Here is a 17,927-nt window from a genome sequence, read left to right on the forward strand (position 1 = left end):
AACATGTAATAAGTGTCAACTGTGTGCAGCACCACTGGGATACAAAGACAGGAGGCAAAGTCACTGTACTAGAGGAGTCCAAACTCTAGAGGGGGAGATAGAAGCAGAAATCATTTCAGTGCAGGTTGTATGTGCTACAGTACAGGGGCTCTTAAGAAGCATTTTCTTTCATCAAGGAGAACAAAACAGACCATGTGAAAACTGAAATAAAGCAGGAAGGCCTCCTGGAGGAGGAATGCAAGATGACCTGCAGGAAACAGGTGAAGCACACACAGCCACCAGGAAGGGAAGGAGCTGCAGGAATGGAAAGAGATCTAGCTTGGGGATCCTGTGGCCCAGGGTCTCTGTTCTTCACAGAGGCCAATGCAGGTGTAAAGTGGAGGAGACTGGTCCAACATGTTGTGCTCTAGGGATGTTAGAAATGACCAAAGCAATGGACTTAAAGTTAATTTAAAAGGAAAAAAAATCAGCTTCTCATGCATCAAAATTTACCAGGAGCATGACAGTCTGAGGGGGAAAGGATAAAGGTAAGTAAGTGAGCCTATTGCCTGCCTAGGTTTTCCCCAGATCCCTCCTCACATATCTCCAGGGGTTCAAGTAAGGTTGGGGGTCTCAGCATTAGGGAGGGAAGCAAACGGTACCAGGTGGGGGAGAAGTGACACCCTCCACGGCCCCTTCCAGCCATACAACTCAGTGTGCAGAGGGCTGATGTGAATGCGGGGGATGGTGGGTCACGTGGCCAGGCCCTAAGAGGATGGACTTTCACAGCAGGAACCTGAAGGCAAAAGTGATGAGGAGAATCAGCAGCAGTGAGTTCCCGGAAAACCGACCACTCAGACCAAGACGCCACCAGCCAGGAGGAGGGGTGTGGAGAAGCCCCTCATGCAGGGCAGCAGGGCCGGGCCCAGCAGACTGGGGCTGAGGCCAGGAGAGCAGGGCCAGTGGGATGCAGGGGATGTGGACAGAGCCCAGTGTCACAGACACATCCACGCGGTGAAAACACGGGAGAGCAGCAAGGCTAATACCTTCCACCAAGAAGACTTTGGTCCTGGTCCGGGACCACAGGCGGGGTCTGTGGGCTCCATGGGAAAGGGAGCCCTGAGGCCAGGACAGCCTTTTCCACTTGTGTCCTCAGGCCTCCCACAGGCCTTTCAGGTAGCGGGTGCTGAATAAATGTTTCCTGGACATGAGGGTGATGCAGTTTCCACCTGAAACCACCAAAGAATTCCTGTAACAGGTATCGCTGAAGATGAAGGCCCCTTGGCCTCTGAGCTAACTTTTCCCCTGAAGGAATTCCTGACTCCAGTCAGTGCTTAGAGGCACTTGCCTGCTTTCAACTCTGCTCCTGGCCTGCCAACCACCAGGTTCCCAGAGGGCCTAACAGCCCAGGCTGCCTCGTCCCACTTCTCCTGACCTAACCCCTTGAGCACCAGCTTCACCCCTGTCCCAGCACGGCCCAGACCCAGGACCAGTGCAGGCTCAGGACTGGGGACAATGACTGTGGGCTGAGAGCCTGGTGTGTCTCTCAAACCTGAGCATAGGACTTCATCCACGGATTCAGTGAGCACTGGTTGCCTGTTGCCCAGGCCTCCTAGAAAGCCAGAAGCAGAACTGAATACTCTGGTTTTCCTGGACACCATCCCAAATGGTATTGGGGGTTCATCCTCCTCCTGGGAGAGTCTGCACCCACGCTCAATGTCCCATGAGGTCCTTAGCTCTATCCCCGGGGCAGAGGGCTTACAAATGTCCCACGTCCCCCAGGTCCCTGGCGCTGGGCTGCCTGCACTCCCAAAAAACTATTATAAATTGCTGGCACCTAACCCGGACTCTTTTTTTTTTTTTGGTACACGGGCCTCTCACTGTTGTGGCCTCCCCTGGAGCACAGGCTCTGGACGCGCAGGCTCGGGCCCAGCAGCTCCGCGGCATGCGGGATCCTCCCGGACCGGGGCAAGAACCCGTGTCCCCTGCATCGGCAGGCGGACTCTCAACCACTGCGCCACCAGGGAAGCCCAGTACTTCCAATATTTGGGGGTTTCTGTTAGGATTCATCGCAGATGTGGGTAATGAGGCAGATGACATATTTTACATTTCCTGATGCACTTTACAGACCCTATGGGATGTCACCGCTTAATTTGCATTTCTATGACTGCAAGTAAATTACAACATGTTCTCAAATGTTTCTTAGCTGGTTTTATTTTCTATTTTGTGAATTATTTATTCATATCTTTGAATATAATCCATTCGTGAGATCCAGTCATGCTTGGGATGCTGACTCCTGAGCATCTTGAGGGCAGAGAAGTAAAGGAAAGGAAGATACTAAAAATACCAAGGGGGCGGGGGTAACCGGAGGGAGCAGCTGGTGTCCTTTCCCCAGGCTGCAGACGCAGAGCTGTGAGAATCCTTTCTGTTTGTCTCCACCCATCCTGTGTCCCCTGAAGCAGCTCATGGGACAGGCCCTGGGGATGCAGTGAGCAGACTTCATATCTGCCTGAGAGGAGCAAGTCCAGAGGGGCAACAGACAAAACAAAACAAGGCAACTGAGACACAGGGCTGGATGGGACACACACAGTGATGGAGGGTAGACAATACACACAGGCAGGGTTGGGGAAACAGCACTTGAGCTGGGCCAGGAAGGAGTGTAGAGGGGGGGATGGGAGCGGGGGAAGCTGAAAGAACAGTGAGCAAATAGAGAACTGTGTGGAATGGGTGAGACGTGGGGCACGTTTGAGACTAGTCTGAAGAGACTGGAAGTGACCACGCAGGCCCTGGGGGCCACATGCAGAGTTAAGCTTTATCTTGTAAGTCGGCATTTCCCAAAGCATGTCATGATCCAGATACAAATTTAGTAGAAGCTCAGGGCTTTTGCTTGAAAAAATAAGAAGGAATGTGGAATCCCATGGTCACATATGTTGTGAAATACCAGAGTGAAGACTTTAATGTTCCCACTGGAGTAGGGACTATGAAAATGATCAGTCTCTACATTTCCCAAATTACTCTGAATTTGTGCCCCACCCCCCTTTTGAGGAGCATTTCTCAGAACTGATGGTCCATGGAGCACACTGAGAATTTCTGATATAGGTAAACTGGGTGCCAGTTTGTGGTACAGTGAGTGCAGGAGCCAAGCTATGTTCTGTTCTCCCCACAAGCCTTCACCTTCCTCTCCATCTCCCCACCTATGGTAGCTCATCAGCAGTGCGGTCCTTTCTATGAGATCCCATTTTATTGTCAGTAGCACAACCACATTTCTGCAGAAACCATGAGCTATTTGAGGTAGACCTGTCTGCCCCCAGCCCAGACCCTCCTCAATGGTACACTCATTCCTTCAACAAACTCTTAACAAGCTTCTATGTGCCAGTCACTGCTCCAGGTGCTTAGGATACATCCATGAATGAATCCAACAAAACTCTCTACCCTCATCATTCCATTAGAAGGAGAAAGACACTACACAACAGTCATGATAAATAAGGAAGTGGTATAGTGTGTTAGAAGGTGATAAGGGCTCTGGGAAAAGCAGGGTAGGGAGGATCCAGACCTGGGAAAGTGGTTTTAATTTTACATCAGAAGGTCAGAACAGGCTTCATCAAAGGAAAGACTTTTGAGAAAAGACTGGGAGGAGGTGACGGAGTGGACATCTTAAGGAAAAGCTTCCTTGGTGGAGGTGATAACCCGTGTAATGGCCCTCGGGGGGACCGTGCCTGGTGTGCTCCAGGAACAGGAGGCCAGCGTGGCCGGAGCAGATGTGAGTGCAGGCAAGAGGGGAAGGAGATTCTGAGATCAGAGAGGTAACGCGAGGAGCCAGATCAGATCCATCTTGACCTGGAATCTCGGGATGCCCATGCCAGAAGGGGCCTCAAAGACTGTATGATAACCCACCACTTGCTGGTCAGGTGAGAAAATGAGGTGGACAGGGTGGATGGGCACTGGAATAGAACTTGGTGCCTGTACAGTTTCTCAAAGCCAGGGCTTGCTAGTGAGGACCTTGCCTGGGTCCTGTGCAGGGCTGTGCTCTCCACTCTGTCCACGTGTCCAAGAGAGGCCACCCCGGTGGCCACAGCAGCAGGGCAGGGAGACTGGGTGGCTGCCGCCGCAGCACTGGCCACCAGGGGGCGCCGGCCCAGCGTGCAGCTTCTCCCTTCATCCCCGGAAACTCCCTGATCTTGGCTCCGCAGGGCTGTCGCCACCTGGCTCTGTCCCCAACTCCAGCCCACGCAGCGGCTCCTTCCCACCCAGGCTTGTCCCCTTTGTCTCAACCAACCTCCCTGCCTCTCCCTCTCCCCCTCCCCCTCCCCCCTCTTCCCAAGCTACAGGGTGGGACAGCTCAGCCCCAAGAAGAGCTCTGAGAAGGGGACCCCGCCTGGGTTTTGAGGGGCGGAAGAGTGGGAGATGAGGAGGGATGGCTGAGGGCGGGGCGGGGCGGGGTGGAATGTGCACAGTCACCAGTGCTGTCTGCCCTGCCCCCCGGGGCTGCCTCTTGCTCTCTCCCTGTTGTGTTTGCTGCTGAGGGGCCCCCAGGGTCTCATTTGGAGCCCGGGAACAGGGCAACCTGGGAGTAAGGGCAGAGGCGAGATTCGGAGAGGAGAGCGGGGGCCTCTGCCCGCCAGAGCCCCTGGGAAAGGAGGCCGCTCCCCCCCAGCCCCACTCGCAGGGCTTATCACCTTCCACAGCCTCGGAGAGGCGGAGACCGAGGCACCAGAGAAAGACTTCCAGGCACCCTCCTCTGCCCCCGGTTCCCGGATGTGTCAGGACGAGGCCGGGGTGGACTGTGCCCGCACAGCGCTCTGCTCTAGGCCACCCTGGGTCCTGCAGGGCTGCGGCGGGCGGTGCTGCCGCGGCCCCTTATCATCGCCCTGTGCCCAGGCCACACCCGCGTGGCACACACACCCAGCGGGGAGAGGAGAAACGTCCAGAGAGCCCCTACCCCACCGCTCCACAGGCCGGGGACGGGAGGGAAAGGCAGGACGGCTGATGCAGGTGGGGGTCGGCGCCGAGTCTCTCTGTCCCACTCTCCCCAGCGTCTCCTCCGTCCTCTTCCCCCACCCTGACCTCGCTCTCTGGGCTTCTGAGGCCTAAACCCCCAAACCTGAAGAGTAGAGGTCAGCGGGAGTCCCCAGCTGACCAGAGAAACAGGCTCCTCCCCTGAACCTTGGTCTTGCCCAGCAGCTGGCCCGAGGCCAAGAGCAAGGTTTCCCCTCTCCAGAGGAAGACTTCCTGCTGGCCAGAGGCCGGGGAAATCCCAGAAGCCGAGCTTCCCCTGCCCTCCAGGGACTCACACCCGGCCAGGTCAGGGCAGGGAGCTGCTGGGCCCTCCCCCAGCAGAGCGGGGGCGGGGGGATGGGCTGAGGGCACGGCGGGGAGGGGCTGGGGCGGGACCGGGTGAGAGAGGAGCTGTGGGGACGTCTGGGAACGGGGTCAGAGGCCCAAGAGGGAGGGAGAGGGGACCTCGTTCACCCCTTCACTTCTGGGTATGGGGTTGCATTACTGTCATCCTGCTCAGGGGAGGGGCTGAGGGCTGGCGGGATAGTGGAGGGAGGGAGAGGGGGCTTGGAGACAGGGAGGGTCGGGTGCCCGATTTGTCTGTCAGAGTCAGGAGGAAGGGATCGGGATGCGCTAAGGGGAGTGAGGAGACAGCTGGCAAGGCCCACTCTCCCCCAGGCACTGGGACTGGTGGTCCGCCCTTCCCCCCCCTCACAGTCGTCTGGGGTGGGAAAATGGGGAAGGGAGGAAGGAGAGAGTGAGAGAGAGGGGTGTCCACGTGGCAGAAAGTGAAGCCCCCGCAGGAGAGAAGGCAGCGTGCATGGGGTGGTGCTGGGCATTAGAATGGTTATTCTTGTCCTGTTTCCCTAGAGATCTCCTTCGGGCCCCCTCACAACAGCTGTGATGTATTCCTCCTCCAGCTCCCCTGCTGACGGCTTAGGGGACCAGGCCCAGAATCCCAGCCAAGGGCAGGAAACCTCGTCTTCCCTGCAGTGAGCACCCCACCCCACATTCTGTCTCCCTCCTTTGCAGCTAACTGCCCTCCTGACCAAAGCTGAGCCTCCTCCTCCTCCTCCTCCAGGAAGCTCTCCTAGACTGACCTCCCCACACCCCCTCATTCCAGGGCTCTTCTTCAATCTGGTCACAATGGCCAGACACCCTTTTCTCTCCTGGGCGCTGATAGGTGGCTGTGTAAGTGTTCTAAGCCCTGTGGTTTCCTGGGTGTGTCTCGGGTCTCCCATTAGTAACAAGTCCAGGGCAGGGACCTTGACATCAGGTCACAAGCCAGTCCATGTGGGGAGGGGTGGGGGAGCCGCCAGTGGATTTTCCTAGCCACGGATCCTAATTAAAGGGTCCCCATCTCTCCATCACAACCTGCCTAAGCCTGACCTTTGCATCTCCCCTTTCCCCACTTTCTTCTCAAACCCAAGCCATCAGCCTCTCCCAACTTCCGATTTTCAGTTAACAGGTCCACCCTTCTCGCACCCACCCAGGCTGGAAACCTGGAGTCCTCTTGACTCCTTCCTCCGACAGCCCAGATACAGGTTCACATCCAGCCCTGCCTTTTCCAGCGATCCAACCCCAGTCACCTCACTTCATCTCAAGTCAGCAAGCATTCTTGATCACCTGCCAGGGCCTGACTGGTGTCAGATGCTGGTACACAAAAGACGAGTAAGGCCCAGGCCTTGCCCTTGAGGGCATCACTGCAGTGTTAGTTGCACTATAATGTCTTATACTGGAAGCACAGAGAGCTTTGGAGTTGGAGAGATGCATTTCCACTGGGACATGAGGAAGACAGTCTGGACTCACCAGTGACTGGCTGGGTGGCCTTGGACAAGTTACTTAAGCTCTGAGCCTTTGTTTCCTCAACAACAAAAAAATCCTTGCAGGATATGGGAGGATCAACTGTAATAATAGCTAACATTTATTAGCTCTCATTAGGTACCAAGCCCTCTCCTAAGTGTTTTATAGGTAACATGTCATTTTATCCTTTCACACCCTGTGAGGTAGGGGACAGAGTCATCCCTATTTTTAGATGAAGAAACTGAGGCTCAGGGAGGTTAAGTACATTGCCGGAGTGAGTCCAACTAAAAAGGACTGATGCCAGGATTTGATGCAAGACACTGTTTCATAACGATCATACTCACCTATGCAAGTTTATCTTCAAAATAATTGTAATAATAACTAACTTTTTTTTTTTTTTTTGAGCTCTACTCTGTGCCAGGCTCTGTGCTGATTGCTTTACTTCCATTTAATCCTTAGAACCATCCTAACAGGTAGATACTACTGTTTGAAATTCTGAGAAAATTGAGGCTCAGAAAGATTAGATAATGCCCAAGGTCATACAGCTAGTTCCCTGCAAAGCCAAGTCTATCTAAGGGGAACCTAGCTAGCCTACAGCTGAAGTTTAGAGAAGGTTTGGGTTTGAGAGAAAAAGCTGGTTTATTAATCAGTCACAGGCACCAGGAACTCAGCTTTGGGAAAGGGGCACACAGAGAGCTGCAGGCTGGGTTAAGGAGGGGAGGCTGTCAGTTTCCAAGGTCACTCACCATGAGGCCATGGCATCAGAGAGAGCAGCAGGAGGAGGAGCGGGGGTGCTTTACCCTTCTGTATTGGCAGCTGCTTAACCTGCGTTCTCAAGGCTTCCACCTCTCGTAGCCTCAGACCAAGATGCTTGGCCTGGGCTGGTGGATGCAGAAGCTGTGAAAGAGTTGTTAACCAAAACTTTAGAAATGGAGACCTGACTGAAATAAAAAGGTGTTTATTGGGGCTTGTTAGAAATGCAGCCCGGGAGACACAGATTCAAGAAGTATTTGAATTGTGTTCCATGGGACTACAAAATGGCGGAGGCTTGTGAGGGCAAAACCTGCAAGGTTACAGTTAATCACATGAGTTCTCAAGAATTATAATCAAAGACGGCAGGAAGTAAGGGTGCTGGTTAAGCAAGGATTTGTTGGGGTCCGAAATGGTTGCATAGTTACAAGGGGAAATCTTGAGACCATAAGGTTGCAGCTGGCAGGTGTTGTTCTGAATGCCCTGGAGGTATCCTTGGGTCTGGTACAGTTCAAAGAAAGTTCACGTTCTCTGTGGTGCAGAGACGTGTCTGACACCAGGTCCTCAATGGCCTCCTGATTCCATTTTTGTGTGAACTGTGATTACCTTATTATAATTTCAATTTTTCATCAGAGTGGAGGGGAGAAGTGCCCCCAAGGGCACTGCCAACACCCCTCTCCAGCCCCATTCCCCAGCTGTGACTATGGAACACGACATCAAGAGAAACCACCGTCTTGCCAGCTAAAGGTACCAGAGATCAGAGTTCAGGGCTGCAAGCAGCTGGAAGTTTAAAGGGGAAAAATCTGGAAGCATGACAATCTAGAAGGAGTGAGAACCAAGTCACAAAATAAATTGTCTAAATCCCTGGGTGGCAGCTAGACTATACATATGAGAGAAAGGCCAAGAGGCCTCGCAGAAAAGTAGGTGTATAGCAGAGAGAAATCTGTTATTGACAGAGATACAGAAAAATCAGAACTGTGAATCTTTTTTTAAAAAACTGAATTCATACCCCAACGTTGTACAGCTTGTTGGTAAAAAGCTGAAGCCAGATGGGCTTGAAGAACAGAGTCCAAATCTGACAGAGCAACTGGCAAAAATGAGGGAATACTGAGAGGCAAGGAAACCATTGATGAACAACTTCTAAAAAAATGAGCAAATAATTTGAAAGACACTTCACTAAAGGACAAATTGCAAAGAAGCACCCGAAAGGTGGAAAAGTGCTTAACATCATTTATCATTAGGGAAGTGCAAATGAAAATCACACTGAGATACCACTACAAAACCCTACCATGGCTAACACAAGAAGACTGAAAATACCAATTGTTGGAGAGGGTTTGGAGCAACTAGAATTCTCACACATTGCTGGAGGTAGTGAAAATGACACATCCACTTTGGGAATTTGTTTGGCAATTTCTTGTAAATTTAAATGTACACTTAACCATATGACTCAGTGTTCTATTCTTAGATATTGACTCAACAGTCCTAAGGAAATGAAAAACAAGGCTGAGATTATGTGAAGCAACATAGGAACCCAGAGAGCAAAATGTAACTCTCGGGGTTGCACTAGTGGGACCTGAGAGTCAGTGTCTCCTTAAATTTTGCACCTTCGATGTGACTTCCTTGCCTCACGCTAGTCCCAGCCCTGAGAAAACATGTCTACACAAAGACAGGTGTGTTCATAGTGCCTTTATTGGTAATATCCCCAAACTGGAAGCAGCCCAAATGTGTATCAGTTGGTAAATGGATAATCACACTGTGGAATACTACACAGCAACACAAAGAAATGAACAAACAGTACACAGAAAAACATGATGGACTCTCCAAGGCTTTATGCTAAATGAAAGAAGACACAAAAGACTACATACTGTATGATTCCATGTACATAAACTTCAAGAAAAGACAAAATTATAGTGTCGGAAAGCAGATCAGTGTGGCCTGGATCAAGGGGGATCCAGAGGAAGGGGATACAAGGGAATTTTTCTGACGTGATGGAAACATCTGTTTATTGACTGTGGTATGGGCCACCTCACTGTGTACATCTGAGTAAATATGTGAATGAATACATCCTTTGCAGGCAAACAGTTTGTCAAATCCCCTTGACAGGCTTAGAAGCCCTGAGTCTCAAGGAGAGTACAGACCCTGCTGGGAACTGACCCAAATGCCAGACCAGGATTTGTTCAGAGTCCTCTGCTTTTCACCTTCCAAGGACAGGGTGATAAGTAGCATACTGTGCTCATCAGTGATGCGCAAGTCATCTCCCATGGAGATACACCTAAAGAGCGAGCCATGTAGTAAAGACACAGACACACCTGTCCTTGATTACAAATAATACGTGCTTCAGAGGCAAAGTAAAGGATGCCAGAGACCAGATCTAGGAGGAAAAAGCTGGGAATTGGAAGGGAATGGAGAGGTAGGGGTAGGAGGGAGCAAGGTTCATTTTTCAGGGGCTGACTAGTTTTAACTGAGTTGTAATTTATATACAGTAAAAGTTGTTGATTTTAGGTGTACAACAAGATTTTCTTGTGTTTCCTAGAGAAAAGTTTTAACTTTTCTACAACTGTGTATTAGATCCATTCAGGTTTTTACTTCTTGGGCGGAGTGGGGACAATTGGGTCTGGTGTTTGCCTCAAGATATTATGAGTAAAACTGTGCCCCTTTTCTGTTTGGATCTTGCCCTTAGAACATAACTGGTAGGGCCAGGTGTTGTCTGCATAGCTACTCAGTTGTTGAAACAGGTGGGGTTAGACAAGGGACTATGGGTAGCCATTCTGAGAGCTTAATCTCTGTGGTTTTTCTCTGAATTTGCTAGAACACTTGCACTTCAAGCCAGTGCCGTGGGCTTATGAGCTGGTTGTATTCCATGGTGAGAGAAGCGTGCCTTTGAGTTTTGTGTGTGTGTATGTGTGTGCGTGTGTATGTGTTTCCATTTCCACATGGCCCAGCCACTTTGGTAAACATCGTTACTACTGTTATTATCTCTAGGAGCTGAGCTTGGAGAAAACAGTATGCTGGTAAACACTGCTCATTGAAAATCCCTTCTGGGAGAAATTCTTGGATGAGGATGAAGAGCTTTGCAGAAGTTACAAATATTTTTTTAAAAAACAGGAGCAAAAGGAATAGCAGGGGTATCTTGTCTGTTGCAGGACTGATATTTGGGTTCACTTGGAGTTAAGCAGTTTCTCACACCTCAGACACTCATTGGTGTTGGTGCAGACCAGCTCCCATTGCAAAAGATTGGCAAGAAGGTTGAAGTTACAGTGGAATATTGGGGAATTTTTTTCAACAGATGCTTGGCCACATCCTCATGTGTTTCCTTGTGTACAGTAGTGCCACGGGAAAGAATTGATAGCTCAGGTGAGCTGATGGGGCTCCTCTCCTTATCGTTTAATTTTTAGAGGCTGAGAGTGAGTAGAGTCCTGGCATGGATTCCTAGCTTTCCAGTTGTTTTCCCAGCATTTGAGGCTTTTCTGCCAAAGCCCCTTTTGGACCCTGCATCCTAAGTTTCAGAGCTGAGGCTGCGGAGCTGAGCCAAGCCGAGCTGAGCCAGGAGGGAAACCCAGATGCTCAGCTTCACAGATGAGACCAGCTGCAGAGGCTCATAGCTCTGGAGTCAGTGGTCTTTGAAGCAAAAACTGTTGGAGGCGGCTATGGTGGGGTCTTGAGGCTGCTAGGACCTCCAGAGGAGGGGTGACGCAACTGCACATCTCAGCTCAGGCTGCACCTCCTGGGGGTGTCAGGAAGGATGGAGAGGATCTGGTAGTTTTTGTTGCCCAGGGTCTGACTAGCTGTCATTGGCTGAGGAGCACAAGGAAAATGTTGATAGTAACCAGTAACTGCAATGGTTTGTATTTATATATAACTCTTTTAGGAGAATATTTCAAAGGTAATTAGCATTATAATGAATCAAAACTACAAGGGATTGTGTAAAATGGGGTATGAGTGAATTGAATTAATGAGATTTTTGCATTTTTCAAATTAATGCATTTTTCAAATTATTGGCTCATCAAAGAATTGGTTGATAGTTTAAAATGAGTAAATTTTTAAATAGGAATTTTTAAATGACTCTAATAATGATCCATCATGTTTGTAATAAATAGACTCAAGTCCATAACCAGTGGACCAAAAAAAATGTGAATGCACATTAGTCCGATTAAATTCAAAATCACTAATTTAGTTCCAGCAGAATAACACTACCCACCACACTAAATTAACCTTAACTTGAATTTTATTGCTTTCTAATTTTATATTTAAAATTTTTATTGTTATTAGATAAGCATACAGTGTATACATTTCATATCTGTATACCTTTGAGTAATGTAATAATAAAATAAGATAGCGAAAATTGGAGTTCAAAATATGCGTGGTGACTTTTACTTTTAAAAGGGATTCTCAGCCTGAACACAAGTAACGTCTGTCACACTTGATGTCAGTGACACCTAGTGGCGGAAGGCAGAACTGCAACTTCATTGATGGTTTAAACAGCCTCCTCTTGGATAAACGTCAGTGTTCCTCTGGTCTCGAAACAAGTCTTGGAATGAGGTGACCACCAGTCCCTGGTCTCTCCCTGTGGCTCTTCAGCTATTTGGAGCAACTATATGGAGGAGAGAATTATATTTAATGTGCTCGAAACAGAACGTGGAAAAAAAATGATGACTTTTAGAGTGAGGAAGTTTTCAGGAAGGCATTTCTAACAATTACAGTGGTCCAACAATGTACATAATTTGGCTAGAAATTCTCTTCTCTTTGATTTTCTTTTTTGTGGTGACTCTAACATTCCTTGACCTTATGCCCTCTGGGTAATAAGCTCCCCACCACCAGAAGTGTTTAACAAGCAGCTAGTAACCATCGATCAGGGAGGGATTCTATTGAAGGGTCTCCTGAACTTGGTGGGAAGACAGATTAGAAGACCTCTTGGCCCCATTGCAGCCCTGAGGTTCTTTGGGTTCAAAATTGAATCTGATTTCAGTGACTCTATGCAGGTAGGATGAGAAAGAAGGGGCTGCCTCAGAGCAGGTGGGCAGGACCCATTGATCCAGGTCGTGGTCCCAAGCCCACTCTGCTCCATGCCCTTCTGAAAAGTGTCCATTCAAGTCTCCACCTTCACCATCTCCACATCACTTGAGCTCTTATTAGGGTCAATTGAATAAAATGTTGCCACTGCCCTCTCTATGACATATAGGTGTCCTAGAAGTCACTTTGCCTTAAGAAGGTTCTTAAAGCTCATTTTGAAAAGAGCTGATGTGCCCTAAATTGCGAACAGACCAGGGAAAGAATTATGCCTTTGTCACTATGAAAGGATCAAAGGTGGCCATGGGTTTAATGTGTGACAATGTGTGCAGAGGAGACACAGGGGTCAGAGCTGTAGATTTATAGAGTGATCCCAATAAGAATGGTAGGCCCAACACCCCAAACCCCCTCACAAGTGGAAGGCCCATCAACTATGGCAATTTAGGGGAAAATCCACAAAGTCTGAGAAGGAGAATGATGACAATATAAGGTTGTTTAAAACAAATGTGATAGATTTTGAAAGGTCATGGACAAAATGTAGTTAAAAGGATATGAGATATTCATCACACGTACTGCTATGACCAAGGTCCTACTTATACAGAAGAGAGTTACAGGGAGCCTGACACAAGAAGAACTTGTACTCTAAAGAAATGTTAAAAACAAAACAAAACAAAGGAACTGCCAAGGTCCCTGCAGACCTGAAGAGTGGGGGCAGAATAAGAGAATTCTCATTAAATGAAGGAGGCTGCCTAACACATTAAGAGGAGCGTGAAGGCCTCCCTGTTGCAGGTTCTTCAGGACTGGGGAGAGATCAGATGCAAAGAGTTTCTACAAAACCCTTCTCAGCGATGCCCCGAGCACTTTCCTTGGAACTGGATACGTGGCTGCAGAGACCCTGTGTTACAGGCCCTGGATCTGTGCTATTAGAGAGAGATGCTGCCCACCCTGGAAAATCTACCTGATCTAAGCTCTGAGATCCAACTGTTACACTGGGTGACCCGACCATCCTCTCCATGATTAGTTTCCTGCCTGCAAACAATCAACTGTAGCATGTGTGTGACCTGACTGAACTTGACGATAATTTCCTCAGGATCAAGTGACACTGAGACCTTGAGCCCAGGGAGCATGTGTAACCGAGCAGGACCCTATGTCCTCTGCTTTAGTTCTTCTCTGAAGTACCTAGATAATAGTATCTCATGCACATTTTCTTTCTTTCTTTTTTTCTTTTTTTTGCGGTACGCGGGCCTCTCACTGTTGTGGCCTCTCCCGTTGCGGAGCACAGGCTCTGGACGCGCAGGCTCAGCGGCCATGGCTCACGGGCCCAGCCGCTCCGCGGCATGTGAGGTCTTCCCGGACCGGGGCACGAAACCGTGTCCCCTGCATCGGCAGGCGGACTCTCAACCGCTGCGCCACCAGGGAAGCCCTCATGCACATTTTCTGAGCTGTTTTACAGATGCTAAAACTCCCACCAGTGGAAGAAGTTAACTATTTGACGACCATGAGCTCATTGCCCCCAGACCTAGTGGAGCCTGAGGATTGATAATGTTAACCCTGTGGCACCGCCCTATTACCTCACCATCAACCAATCAGAGAGCTGTGCACAAGCTGATCACACACCCTGCGACTCCCCTCCCTCAGCTGGTCTTTAAAAATGCCTCCCTGAAGCCCATCTGAGAATTCAGGCTTTGTGAGCATTAGCTGCTCCAAACTCCTTGTCTGGCGCCTTACAAGAAACGCTGCACTTTCCTTCACCACAACCCAGTGTTAGTAGGTTGGCTTTACTGCATGTGGACGAGCGGACCCAAGTTTGGTTCGGTAACACATCAGACTTCTTCAGGGAGTCGGACCCTTGGGCTCACTTGGGAGCCCCTGGCAGCACAGTAGCATCGTTGAGTGCAATCCCAGGGTTTCCCTTTAGGGGCAGGAATGGTCCCTATGGAGACGTGGGTGGGTCTGATGTTGCACAAGGATTGGAGGGGGTTTGTGTGGCCTGGGGATGGGGCAAGGTTTTGTGGGGCCCACATGCACCGAACCACCTGGAGATGCTCTCTGAAAGCAGATGACCATGTAGGCTCTGCAGACACAGGCCCAGCTCTGTCACCTTCTAACTGGGTGAGCTTAGGCAGAGTAGTGAACTTCACTGAGCCTCTGCTTCCTTTTTCTCTAAAATGAGAATATGAATATATTAGTTGCACCCGCCCCATAGGGTTGGCTGTAATAAGTGCAGTGAGGTGCCCAGCTCAGTGCCAGACACATGGGGGACCTCAGCAGAGGTGAGCTACAGTTACTGCAATGTAGCTACAGTTACAGGCAAGGGCCAAAGTGGTCCATCTGGTTGGACTGGGAGGGGGCTTATGCTGTTAAATATTGTTAAAAGGTTTGGATTATAAAGACTGTTTGGATTTATAAAATTTATGGAGCTAATAGAGAAGAATCACGTGGCAAACACCTCCCTCTGTCTCCTGCGCCCAAGGTTGCAAAAAGACAGTTGTGAAAAGTCCAGAAGTGTTTGGTGCCTCCGTGATGGTACAGATAACTTTTTCAGGGTGGTCTGTGACTTGCGGAGGAAAGCTTGTGTGGCCGTGGGAGTGGGATCAGGCATGGGCTGCTGAGGAGGGAACGCTGTAAAGACTATCATGACCTTTGGAAAGCTGTAATTTAACATCAGTGGTCTTCAGAAGGTCTAGAGCATGTAGCAATTTATAAATTTTTTTTTTTTTTTTTTTTTTTTTTTTTTTTTTTTTTTTTTTTTTTTTTTTCGGTACGCGGGCCCCTCACTGTTGTGGCCTCTCCCGTTGCGGAGCACAGGCTCCGGACGCACAGGCTCAGCGGCCATGGCTCACGGGCCCAGCCACTCCGTGGCATGTGGGATCTTCCCGGACTGGGGCATGAACCCGTGTCCCCTGCTTCAGCAGGCAGACTCTCAACCACTGCGCCACCAGGGAAGCCCGCAATTTATAAATTTACAAATACAAAACTTTGAATCATGTGTCTTGTGAGGTTGGTATGTGTTGTAAGTTGCTTAGCTGGGGAGTGAGCCTAACAGACTGCCTGGCAATCCCAACCAATGTTAATGGCTCTCTACCAGTCTTCTCAAGCATAGAAGATGCTTGAGATGTGATTAAAAATGAGTGTGTGTGTGTGCACGTGTGTGTGTGCACGTGTGTGTGTGTGTGTGTGTGTGAAAATGGCTTTCCAGTGAGAGAAACATGTTGTCAGAAGACAAAAAGGTCACTGACTCACAGCATGAGGATACTCACAGGAAACATCTGTCTCAATGAAAACCAATTCTGGGGATAGGAGGGAACCTGCCCCAGTGGCTCCTTACATGTGAGCCTGGGGTTGTCCACAGGTGCCCAGACAGCTTGCAAAGACCCACAGTGTCCTGGATGGTTCTCATGCCCTGGGGGGAAGTGAGGCTTTGTCTGCTCAGACTCTGAGGGTGCCTACCATGCAGGGCCAGCCTCCCAGACTCTATCAGAAGCCGGCCCTTTCATGAAGGGGCTTGAGGTCTGCCAAGTGGAAACAATGTCCAGTGACGCCAGGGTGTGACAGCACTGTGGGGACCCATGTGTGCCGATGTGTGGTATTGATGCTCTGGTACCTTTCTATAATGAGATCGTAAGCCTGTGTGCCGATGGTATGACTAAATGACAAGGGCTGAATGAAGGGAAAGAAAGAGACATGCCTCTGCTTTAAGGAAACCCTAACCCTTTTGGAGCCTTTCCATCATCACCGCTAACAAAGCAAGTGAATTGATAAAAGGAAGTTGTCTCCTCTACTCTTCTCACCTCTTGCCCTTGGCTAGAGAAACACACACATACACATACACTTCTCCCCTCTGGAGGGTGCTGGAGGCAAGTGCACTTTCTTCCATCAGGATGAATGTTTCTCGGTTCCTTCAAGTGGGGCACCAGGGCAAATTTTCTGGTATGTTTGTGGATGTCGGTCCAAAGACCAGGAAGAAGTCCAGGTGAGAAACTCTGAGGCACCTTGCCTCCCCTTCCTGCTACAGTCCTAGCCAGCAGCTTTCTTTCTGGATGCTTCTGGCTTTGCTCAGTCTTTTTTACAACGCTCCTTTTCTTTTAATACAGGCACGCTCCTTTGCTGACTGTTCATGGGGTAATAGACCCACAGAGTATAGCTTGTGCCTGACTGGGTGATCAATTCTTCCATATATGCTGGGGCAAGCTGATGACCTTACAGACATTGAACACTGGTATTTATGTCCTAGTCAAGCATCTTTCCATCTTTCCACAATATTACCAAGGGCCCTTTTGCAATTATATGTAGATGGCCAGACTGGAGTGATGGTCTGGTTGTGAGGGAGGGAAAGTATAAATTCTTCATCAAGAATGGCTCTGTGGGGCTTCCCTGGTGGCGCAGTGGTTGAGAGTCCACTTGCCAATGCAGGGGACACAGATTCGTGCACTGGTCCGGGAAGATCCCACATGCCGCGGAGCGGCTGGGCCCGTGAGCCATGGCCGCTGAGCCTGCGCGTCCGGAGCCTGTGCTCTGCAACGGGAGAGGCCACAGCAGTGAGAGGCCCGCATACCGCAAAAAAAAAATAAAAAAATTAAAAAAACGAAAATAAAGAATGGCTCTGTGGATGCCTGCCCAGAGGAAACGAGGCTTTCCTGAATTCATTTGTCAGACTGAGGCTGCTTCCCATCATTTGTCTTGAGGGTTTTTTGTTGTTTGTTTGTTTTTCTGTTTGTTTGAAAGAACTCATTTTATTACTTGGATTGTCAGTCTTAGGAAAATAGCTTTTCACAAAGGATAAAGTGTAGAAAATATTCTGTGAAAGCACTCTGCATCCAAGTGGGGAGTTTTTGAGGTTTCAGACGTTAGGTCATTGATGATCAAAAAGTTGACATTCCCCTTGGGAAAATGGTTATTATCTCCACAAGACAGTAGCAAGCTGACCCCAAAAGGGACGTGTGAGAATTTGTGTTGTGCATTCTTACACAGCTGTGCCAAGGGCAGCACTATCTGACAGTTTCTTCAAGTCCACATGACAATATTTTATTATCATGTTTTAATGCTTTGGTTTTGGTTTCTGGTTTTTCTTCTACAAAAAGCCTCTTACCAGAATGGGCGGAGGTGGGGGAGGGTGTGAGATGGCCTAGAATGGTGGGAACCTCTGAGAAGGGTGCTGTCCGCATCTGTCAGGGGTTCAGGAACCCAGAGCTCAGTTTTGAAATGATCCTTTGGATTTTTAATGTATTTTCTTGATGTGAATTTTTCTCAAGTTTTGTATCTTTCATTTAGTTCTTCCTGTTGTGGAACATATTGCTCTGATGCCTGACCACCTGCTTAGCATCACTGCCTCTTCCAGAAAACACTGTGGCCGATGAAGCTGCCTCTGGAGACCTGACCGCCTGCCTCACCCA

This window comes from Kogia breviceps, chromosome 1 (assembly GCF_026419965.1).
Source record: "Kogia breviceps isolate mKogBre1 chromosome 1, mKogBre1 haplotype 1, whole genome shotgun sequence".
NCBI classification, from domain to species: domain Eukaryota; kingdom Metazoa; phylum Chordata; class Mammalia; order Artiodactyla; family Physeteridae; genus Kogia; species Kogia breviceps.